We start from the raw sequence: 9,593 nt of genomic DNA on the forward strand, positions 1-9,593 counted from the left end.
CAATGTCATCTTTATTGTAAATCAAATCTATATATAATATACAAATGTATATATACACACACACATTAACATCTGCAGAGAAAGAAAGAAGGAAAGAAAGAATGAATGAACGAGTGAAAGAAAGAAAAAGAAAAGAAAGAAGGAAGGAAAGGATGTTCTGGACACCATGTTATATTCCATTATTTGACTATTGCAATAGTACCACACTGTCTTAATTAGTGTAGTTTCATAATAAATCATACTTGGTAGTGTCTTTCCACTTTGATGGTAGTGGTGTTTTGTTTTGTTTTGTTTTTTCCTAGAATGTCTTGGCTGGATGTGGCCCTACATATTAACATACACATTTTAAATGATCTTGTTAATTTCCAATTCCTTTGTAAAGCATGTGAGTACATAGTTAAACCTGTGTACCCAGGCACTCCACTTTACGTACCTTCCCCAAAGCAGTGCAAGCATGATGTACCAAAAGACATTCAAGAATCCTCATAATGGCACTCTTTGAAATGGGCAAAATCTAGAAAAAACTAAAATGTTCAATACAGTAGAATGAATACATTAATTATCTTATATTTATACAAGTAAATGCTACGCATAGCAATGAAAATGAACTACTACTAAAAGTAATGACACAGATGAATCTTACAATATTGAATTAAATAAACCAGACACATTTGAGTATAAATTGTGATTCTATGTATACAAACCTCAGAACCAGCAAAGTAAATTGATAGTATTGGAAGTCAGTATATCAGCTCTCTTTGGAGTGTAAGTAATGACTGAGAGTGGCATAGGGAGGGTAATTGGGTACTTGTAATCTTCTTGGCCTGTGTGCTGATTACACAGGATATATTTTGTGAAAATTTCTCAAGCTGTACATTTATGATTTATGTACTCTTTTTCTATGCATGTTATACCTCAATGAAAATTATTTGAATATATATCATACATGAGGCATAATAGCTTCCTTTTGGTTCCATTTTATTTTGTTCTTATAGAGCAAAATTTGGGAACAAATGGAAACATCTGTGGCTCCATAGTTTCTGCTATAACAAACAAGACTTTTATGTTTATATCGCACTTCCACATCAGAAGAACCTATGGAAGAATCTAGGAAAATGCCTAGCGTCGACATGAGGAAAGTACATGGATGGCAGCAGACTACCAGGTAACCCAGGAAAGAAACTGTAGAGGAAAAGAGAGAATAAGAGTGTACCAAATGGGCACCTGTATCCTAGGCAGGATATAGAAGTCATATAATTTTGCTTCATGTTTAGTGAGAATTTATTTTTCTTCCCTTTCCTTCCTTTCCTTTCCCTTCCATTTCCTTTCCTTTCCTTTCTTGAAACTTGTATTAACAGCAAACTCATATCAATGCAGCATCAACAGATGAAGCCAAATTTTGCACAAACGTCGTAAGATTTCTAACTAACCACTTTAGGGTTTGTGTGACTTGTGTCCAATGGCTTATTAGTGTGAACAAAATCACAGAATCAAACAAGAGCCTGATAACAACTGCATGGAGAGAGAGATTGAGTCTGGGCCACATGGCATACTCGTATTAATTTTATATTATCAGTTAATAATAATCATGTGTTATTGTCTCAACAACCCTGTCATGTACACAAGAAAACCAATGCTGGGGATATTATGTACTTGATTTCAGGTTGTACTAGTGGTCAATCTTGGGCTCTTGCTGCCAAGATTTGAGCCTTTTTCTTAGACTGATTATTTTCAAATACCTTTTATCTCCATAATTTTATTTTTAAGGAAACTAAAATGGAGAAGTGTAATGCACAAAACAGACAAAATGGGGCTACTCTGAGTGAGGCAGCATGGGAAGAATATACCCAGGCCTCTTTGTCCCTCCCCTTCACTCTCTCCTTCTTGGTTTCCAGAGCCAGTCTCTCGGGTGAACCTTCCCTCAGCTTGTGTTCTTCTCAGACGGCAGGGTTTGCAGCAAGAGCTCCCACGTAGTAGTTTACTTTTGGATAAGTAGTTTACTTTTGGACTGGGAAGAGAAGAAGAGTTATATAACTGGCCATCCCTGTGGGCAACTGGGATTCGTTCCTGCTAGGACCCTCTGGGGAAATCATACAGAATAAGTTTCAGAAAATTGTCCTGAGGAATGGCAACTTGGGAATATTTACCTACTGGTTCCTGCCGCCTTTGATCAAGGAATCCCCCTGGGAGTTTTAGCCCCCCTCGCATTTCCAGTTTTGCCCCTGTGTGAGCACAGAGTAGGTTCCTGCAGGCGTCGCACGCGGCAGCCTGCATGGGAGGTGACCCACTTGGAACAGAAGGTAAGCGATGCCTGGTGCCAATGAGGAGGGGATCTCTCCGGCTCAACTTCAGCAAAGCTAGTTTGTCCAGCAATGTTGCTGGAGCAAATGGCAGTTTGAGAGATGGAAGGAGGGGTGCAAGCACTGAATACAAACCCTAGGTTAGGCTTTCTGAAGTCTGTTTCACAGTGGACCACTGCCTACCTTAGAATCAATTGGCATACTCCTAAACTGTAAACTCCCGGGCCATGCCCCAGAACTGCTGCATTGGAATCACCTCAGCTGTGATTCTGGGATCTTCATGTGTCATGAACATTGTGAGATGAGTTAGGCACAGTAAAGTTTAAGAACGGGTATTGAACATTTGGATTTGGATTTGGATTCAGCTGTGACCAGTTTTTGCTGGCTTAAACATCCTGACTCAGGGATACCTCTTTTATAAATGGCTGATACCATTTCTTATCAGGCGAAGCAGTTGCTAATATCAAGTACTGTGAAACAGGAAGGTGGTGGAACAATTATTGTGTAAATAGAGATACACATCCCACATGCTTGTATTCTCCTCGGGGATCTTCTCTATCCCCTTTTCTCACACCTGCTTCAACTTCGAGCCTTTTGGGTTTTATTGAAATACTCTTGACATTTATGCTTGGACACTTGAAAAGTTTTTTCTCTTTACACTGTTAAGCATTTTGTTGATTGACTTTGGCCTTTGTGCTTTCTCCAAATCTATTCTTTTCCTTACCTTTCTCACTCTTCAGGGTATTTCAGGTCTAAATATTGGCCAAATAATTCTCTACGCTATAATTTATAAAATATTTCCTCTTGGGTCAGGAAAATAAGAGGTTTTATTGCAATTCAGTTCCAAAAGTAGTAGACAGAGCCTGGGTGTTTAAACAGGGCCCGAAGCAAGGTTTTGCCAACCTTTCAGAGGCTGCATAACAAATATTTTTTGTTTGCTCCGTCAGGTGTTGGAGTTAGCTATAGCTTCCTGAAGGTCATCTCTGAGCCTTCACTCCCTGCTACCCACACCAACCTTTATGAGTCCCCTATGGAAATAAAATCACCCTAGGAGGGATCATACTGAGCTAGAATCAGTTAATACCTTGCTTTTCAATTAACACTCTAGCAGGGATTATTTGAAAGTCAGCTGAGAGTAGGAATAGAGGCAGGCTGGCCCTTGGAAAGCCTAGTTAGAATAAGAAGAAAGAAAGAAAAAGAAATGAAATCTTTACAATTTTGTTTAAGACTGGTAGGTGGCCCGGGCACTCCAAATCACCTGGGCTGTCTCAGTTTTCCAACCTGTGGTTTAAAGGCACATGGTTGTGAAAATTTGGCTTTTAAGAAGAATCAGGGTCTTCTTGAAGAAACAAAGAAATCCAGCAGATCACCTGCTTACTCCCTGTTGTTACATATGGTGTTATGCCCCTACCAGTGTGTGTATATATATATATAGTATATATATACAGTGTATATATACAGTATATATGTGTGTGTGTATGTGTATATATATATGTGTGTGTGTGTATATATATATAAACTTCAGCAAAGCTGTTTTGTCCAGCAATGTTGGACAAATATATATATATATATGTGTGTATATATATGTGTGTGTGTGTGTGTGTGTGTGTGTGTATGTATAGAGAGAGAGAGAGAGAAATGTCTTAACAATCCCTATGCTATCCTTTATTTGCTTTGTGTTCTTTGTGTTTATTGCCAACATAACTTAAAGGTAAAGGGGTGCTTAAGTCAACAATATTGATGTGATGGTCGCTACTCTAGTAAACTGCTGGGACAGACCTCCTGAGATAAATTACACTCATGAGATAAATTCATGTTAGGATTAGGATTTTGAGCCTAGTCCATCAAAAGAGCAGCATCTCCTCTCCAAAAGGACAAAAGCAAGTTGGTTGCTGTAATTTCAGGTAGTTCCTTGTGTAGTTATATTGTATAATGTACCTCACCACGTCTGCCTGAATAATGATTTCTATTTACTTATTTACATTTTAATACAATAGTACAAAATAACGTGATATATGTATGTATGTATGTATATATATGTATATGTAAGTCAGGGGTCCTCGACTCCCAGGCCATGGATGGGTACTGGTACTGGTACTGGTTGCTGTTAGAAACTGGCAGAGCAGGAGGTGAGCAGTGGGTGAGAGGAGCTTCATCTGTATTTACATCTGCCTCCCATTGATTGAATTAGCACCTGAGCTCTGCCTCCTGTCAGATCAGCAGCGACATTAGACACTCATAGGAGTGTGAACCCTATTGTGAACTGCACATGCGAGGGATCTAGGTTGCATGCTATTTATGAGAATCTAATGCCTGATGATCTGTCACTGTCTCCCATCACCCTCAGACCGGACTGTCTAGTTGCAAAAAACAAAAACAAACAAACAGAAAAAAACAAGCTCGGGTCTCCCACTGATTTTACGTTATGGTGAATTGTATAATTATTTCATTTAGTGTTACAATGGAATAGAGATAAAGAGCACAATAAATGTATTAATAATACCCTTGAATCATCCCCAAACTGTCTAATATCCCTGGTCTGTGGAAAAATTGTCCTCCACGAAGCCTGCCCCTGGTGCCAAAAAAAAGGTTGGGAACTGCTGATGTAGGTTATAAAGTTTGATAGTGTAATGAGCAACTGTGAACCTACCATGCAAACGAAATATTCAAACATGGTTGCAATGCTTCCCTGTATTTATCCCACGCTTCCATGCTGAAATATTCCTCTCATTTTGCACAAACAGTAACCAGCACTTTGAATTTTATGTAATTATTGCTTACTCTACTGTTATACTCTTGTCATTTGCTTGTTGGTAGGCCTAAATAACAGATTTTTTCAGTTGTGCTTCTTTTTGAGCAGTTCATTAAACATATTACATGGGATATCTTCTTATGAAATTTGTTGTTTTTCACTTTGCATCATGGTTGTCTGTGGCTATAGTTCAATCGTGTATTCCATGGAACAGCTGTTACAATTGATTTATCTGTTCTCCTGTTAAAGGAGAATTATGGCTTCTAGTTAGCTGTTGCTGTCATGAATATATTCTTCTACATCTCCTGTTGCACATGTGTGCAAGTTTCACTAACACATATACCTAGGACAGAGTTTCTCAACCTCAGCAGTACTGATGTGTGGGGCCAGATAATTCTTTGTTGTGTGAAATTGTGCTATGCATCATAACATGTTTAGCAGCATCCCTGGCCTCTACCCACTAGATGTCAGTAGTGTCTCCAAGTTGTGACAATCAAAAATGTCTCCAGACACTGCCAAAGGTACTCTAGGGGTCAAAATCACTTACCTAGAAATACAACTGCTGGGTAGAGACAATATGTAAGTATTCACCTTCACAAGAGAAAGCCCAGTTGCTTTCCAAAGTGATTGTAACAATTTAGTGCCTACTGGCTTTCCCATTGATTCACTTCTTCTCTGATACTGGGTATTGTCAGATCTTCTAATTTGAGATAATTAAATAGGTGTAAAACTGTATCTTATTAAGGTCATAACTTGTATTTCCTTGATTATTAGCTAGGTTGAGCACCTCATTGTATCTGTTTTGGCCACGCTTGTTTCTCTTTCTCTTAAGTGTGTTTTGGCTTTTGCCTGTTTTTCTGTTGGGTTGTCTCTTACTGATTTGTAGAAATTATGTATGTATTCTGGATGTTAATCCTTTGTTGTTAAGTGACTTGTAAATATCTCCCTTTGTTTGCCATTTATTTTTCTTATTTTCTGATGGTGTGTTTGCAATTTTTTATTTTAATTAAAATATTAAAAATTAAATACTAAATTTTTAATTTAAATATTAAAATATGATTGGATTTTTTTATGGTGAGCCTTTTTTCCCCCCAAGATTACAAAGGAATTTGCCCCTGTTTTCATTTCTGGTTAGGACATGAAAAGAATAGCTCCTTCCTGACTTACTCTCTCTTGAATCAGTTACTCTGATGGAAGCCAGCTGCTATGTCACGAGTACACTCAGCTGGCCTAATGGGAGACCCACACAGAGAGGAACTAAGGTCTCCAATCAATAACCAACACCAGTACACCCCAGGTGAGTGAGTACTTTTGGAATTAGATCCTCCAGCACTCATCAAGCCTTCAAATGACTGCAAGTTTATGAGAAACCCGCATTTAAACCTAATACCCAATGTTATAGGATTAAGAGGTAGAACCTTTTGGAAAGTGATTAGGTTATGAATGCTTTGCCCTCATGAATAGGATCAGTGCCCTTATGAAAAACATTGACCCACTCCCCAAATTCTAGGTCCTCCTATTCTCAGAAAATGGGAGGATAATGAATGTTTATAGTCATTTTATAAAACTTTAACTTTTAGAGTAATTTGCTATTCTACAATAGATAACTTTAATACAGCTTCCTTTCTACTTTGCTAATGATCTTTGATTGTGAGCACATTACTTGATCTCTTTTTTTTTTTTTTTTTTTTTGAGATGGAGTCTGGCTCTGTCGCCCAGGCTGGAGTGCAGTGGCCAAATCTCAGCTCACTGCAAGCTCCGTCTCCTGGGTTTACGCCATTCTCCTGCCTCAGCCTCCCGAGTAGCTGGGACTACAGGCGCCCGCCACCTCACCCGGCTAGTTTTTTGTATTTTTTTAGTAGAGACGGGGTTTCACCATGTTAGCCAGGATGGTCTCGATCTCCTGACCTCGTGATCCGCCCGCCTCGGCCTCCCAAAGTGCTGGGATTACAGGCTTGAGCCACCGCGCCCGGCCTACTTGATCTCTTTGGGGGAAATCCTGCAGGTCAAAAATTGAGAAGGCTTTCTTTCAGTCTGGGTATGTTTTCTGACTATGGGTTCTGTCATTAATGGTAGAAAACTCCTGTTTACCTTGGGTCAGTTCAAGAATCCTAGACTCAGATTCCTTACTTTAGTATTTGCTCAAGACTTAGTAACCAACACCACTGCTACTCTCCTGATCTACCCTTAGGTCACCCTGTTCCTCCTGACTCCTGGTGGTTCTGATCCCAGTTCTTCACTGCAGTTCAGATGACAGGAGTTTGGGGAGAAGGTTTGAAAATCTCCACCAATTTAAATGAAAACAACATGCTTTGAAGACTTTGTCCTGTGTAATAGATAATAACAGGAGGTTTTCAGATCACCTAGTCAGCCATAGTGCTAAAAGCAGATAGTCAAAAAGATTTTCCCAGGGCCTTCTCATCCAGAGGAATGGAGCAGGTAGCTTCTTTCCAATACATGGGCATTTGATATATGTTATCCAGGGCTTGTGGCACCATATGATGAAGTTGAAACCCTTCTTTTAAGCAACATTGACCTACTGATGGACAAAAACAAGTTGGTTTAGATGCCCCTTCAACATGAGGGTCCATAAATTAGACCTATATCTTCAGCCTTCTCAGATAACACATGCTAAATTATTTAGCTTGCTAAGTGCCAAAAATTCAAACCTCTAATCAGTGTCAGTTTTCCCAAGGCAGAATTTCTGGAAACTACTGACCTGGAAATACGATGGGAGTGAGGATGGCCTCTGGCAATAACTCTCTTGCTTCTCTACATCTCAGTTTCCAAATTTATAAAATACAGACATAGTTTGAGATGACTATTAAAATCTTTTCCAGCTCCCACAATTTTGAAAATATCTATGGATAATGTCCATTACCACTTTAAAAAATGATATATTAAATAGATCTCTCCTAGCTCTCAAGCTGCTGAGGTGGTCAAGAAAGAATGAGATTATTTTCAAATTACCAGTTACCAAGTCCACATTTCACACTGACTTACTCACAGCCCTCTCATTTTCTCTAAAAAGGCCTCAGATATAGCAGCATTTTTCAAATACTTACTGCTATAGTGTGAATGATGCTTTCCCTCATAAACCTCATGTATTGAAACCTAGTACCCAATGTTATAGCATTAAGAAATAGAACCTTTTGGCGAATGATTAGGTTATGAGTGCTTTGCCATATTGAATGGGATCAATGCCCTTTGAAAAATGTTGAAGGGAGTGCCCCTGCTCCTTCTGCCATGTGAACATGTAGCACCAAGGCACTAACTTTATTCTATTTATTTAGAGACAAGGCCTCACTCTGTTGCCCAAGCTGGTGTGCAGTGGTGCTATCATAGCTCATTGCAGCCTTGAACTCCTGGGCTCAAGAGATCCTCCTGTCTTAGCCTCCTGAGGAGCTAGGGCTACAGGCATGTTCTATTATGTCTGGCTATATATTTTTTTATTTACATTTTAGTTTTTACAGAGATAGGATCTTGATATATTGCCCAGGCTGGTCTCCAATTCCTGGCCTCAAGTGATCCTCCTGCCTTAGCCTCCCAAAGTGCTGGGATCACAGGCATGAGCCACCACACCTGACCAAGGCACCATCTTTAAAGCAGAGAGCCCTCACCAGACACCAAAACTGCTGACATTTTCATCTTGTACTTCCCAGCTTCTAGACTATGAGAAATATATTTCTGTTGCTTATAAATTACCCAGTCTAGGATGCTTTCGTATAGCTTGAATAGACTAAATTAGCACATTAACAGGGAGGAGCGTAAAGCTGTCAGAGACAACAGGAATGAGACTTTTGAGTAAGATAAGGGGCAAAAAGGTGGCATTAAAAGAAGTGAGAAGACAGCAAGTCAAATTTTGCTAAATTACTATTTTGCTCAGGGGCCAGCTCTGGTTTCAGAAAGGGCTTTATACTGATTTAAAATACTGGTTTTGTATGCGTGCACATGTGTGTATATATATTTGTATATTATGTATTCACAAGCAGGAAGAATCCATTGACAATCTTGAGGTTGTTTTGTCAGAGAACTTCTTCAGTGGAATCATGGTTTCTTCTTATCTTTTCTAAGCAAAGAGTATTTTTTGCAAAATAAAGATGAGGAAGCAACTGGGATTTAGGTCTGCTGAGAAAGGCTTTGTCTTCACTTGCCTGGGTGAGTCATTCTTAAGCTGCTCCCACCTCCACCTGTCCCCCACCGTGCTCTCAACTGTTGCCTGTGCTGTAATCTTGGCCTTGAGGACATTCCCTTGAGCATACCTTGCAGCCCTGCTCTAAGAGTTGGTGGCAAACTCAAACACAACCATGCACCTCTTATACTCGGTGGTTCCCTTTGCCATGTCACTCATATACTGAATGCATTTATGATGACTTTGTTCGGTGAAATGTAACTCCATTTATCTGGTGGCATTTTCTCATAAAATTCACAAATTCCCTTAATTTTGCTACTTCTCACATCAAAAACAGAAAGTTAAAGAAGAAAGATTGTAAGGAAGGTTTCACATTAAGGATTCTGGTGACAATAACCTGGTGATTTTT

The 9,593-nt window shown here is 39.3% G+C and overlaps 1 long non-coding RNA gene across 1 annotated transcript in view; it reads left to right on the top strand.

Annotated features, from left to right (window-relative positions):
• Positions 1 to 1,159, top strand: part of LOC117086778 — a 57,529-nt gene extending 56,370 nt beyond the window's left edge. Inside the window, exon 4 of the long non-coding RNA XR_004438572.1 lies at positions 996 to 1,159. This is a non-coding gene — a long non-coding RNA (uncharacterized LOC117086778). The remainder of the gene's footprint in view (positions 1 to 995) is intronic.
• Positions 1,160 to 9,593: the final 8,434 nt, after the last annotated feature.

Source organism: Trachypithecus francoisi, unplaced genomic scaffold (genome assembly GCF_009764315.1).
Source record: "Trachypithecus francoisi isolate TF-2019V2 unplaced genomic scaffold, Tfra_2.0 Lachesis_group10, whole genome shotgun sequence".
In the NCBI taxonomy this organism is placed as follows: domain Eukaryota; kingdom Metazoa; phylum Chordata; class Mammalia; order Primates; family Cercopithecidae; genus Trachypithecus; species Trachypithecus francoisi.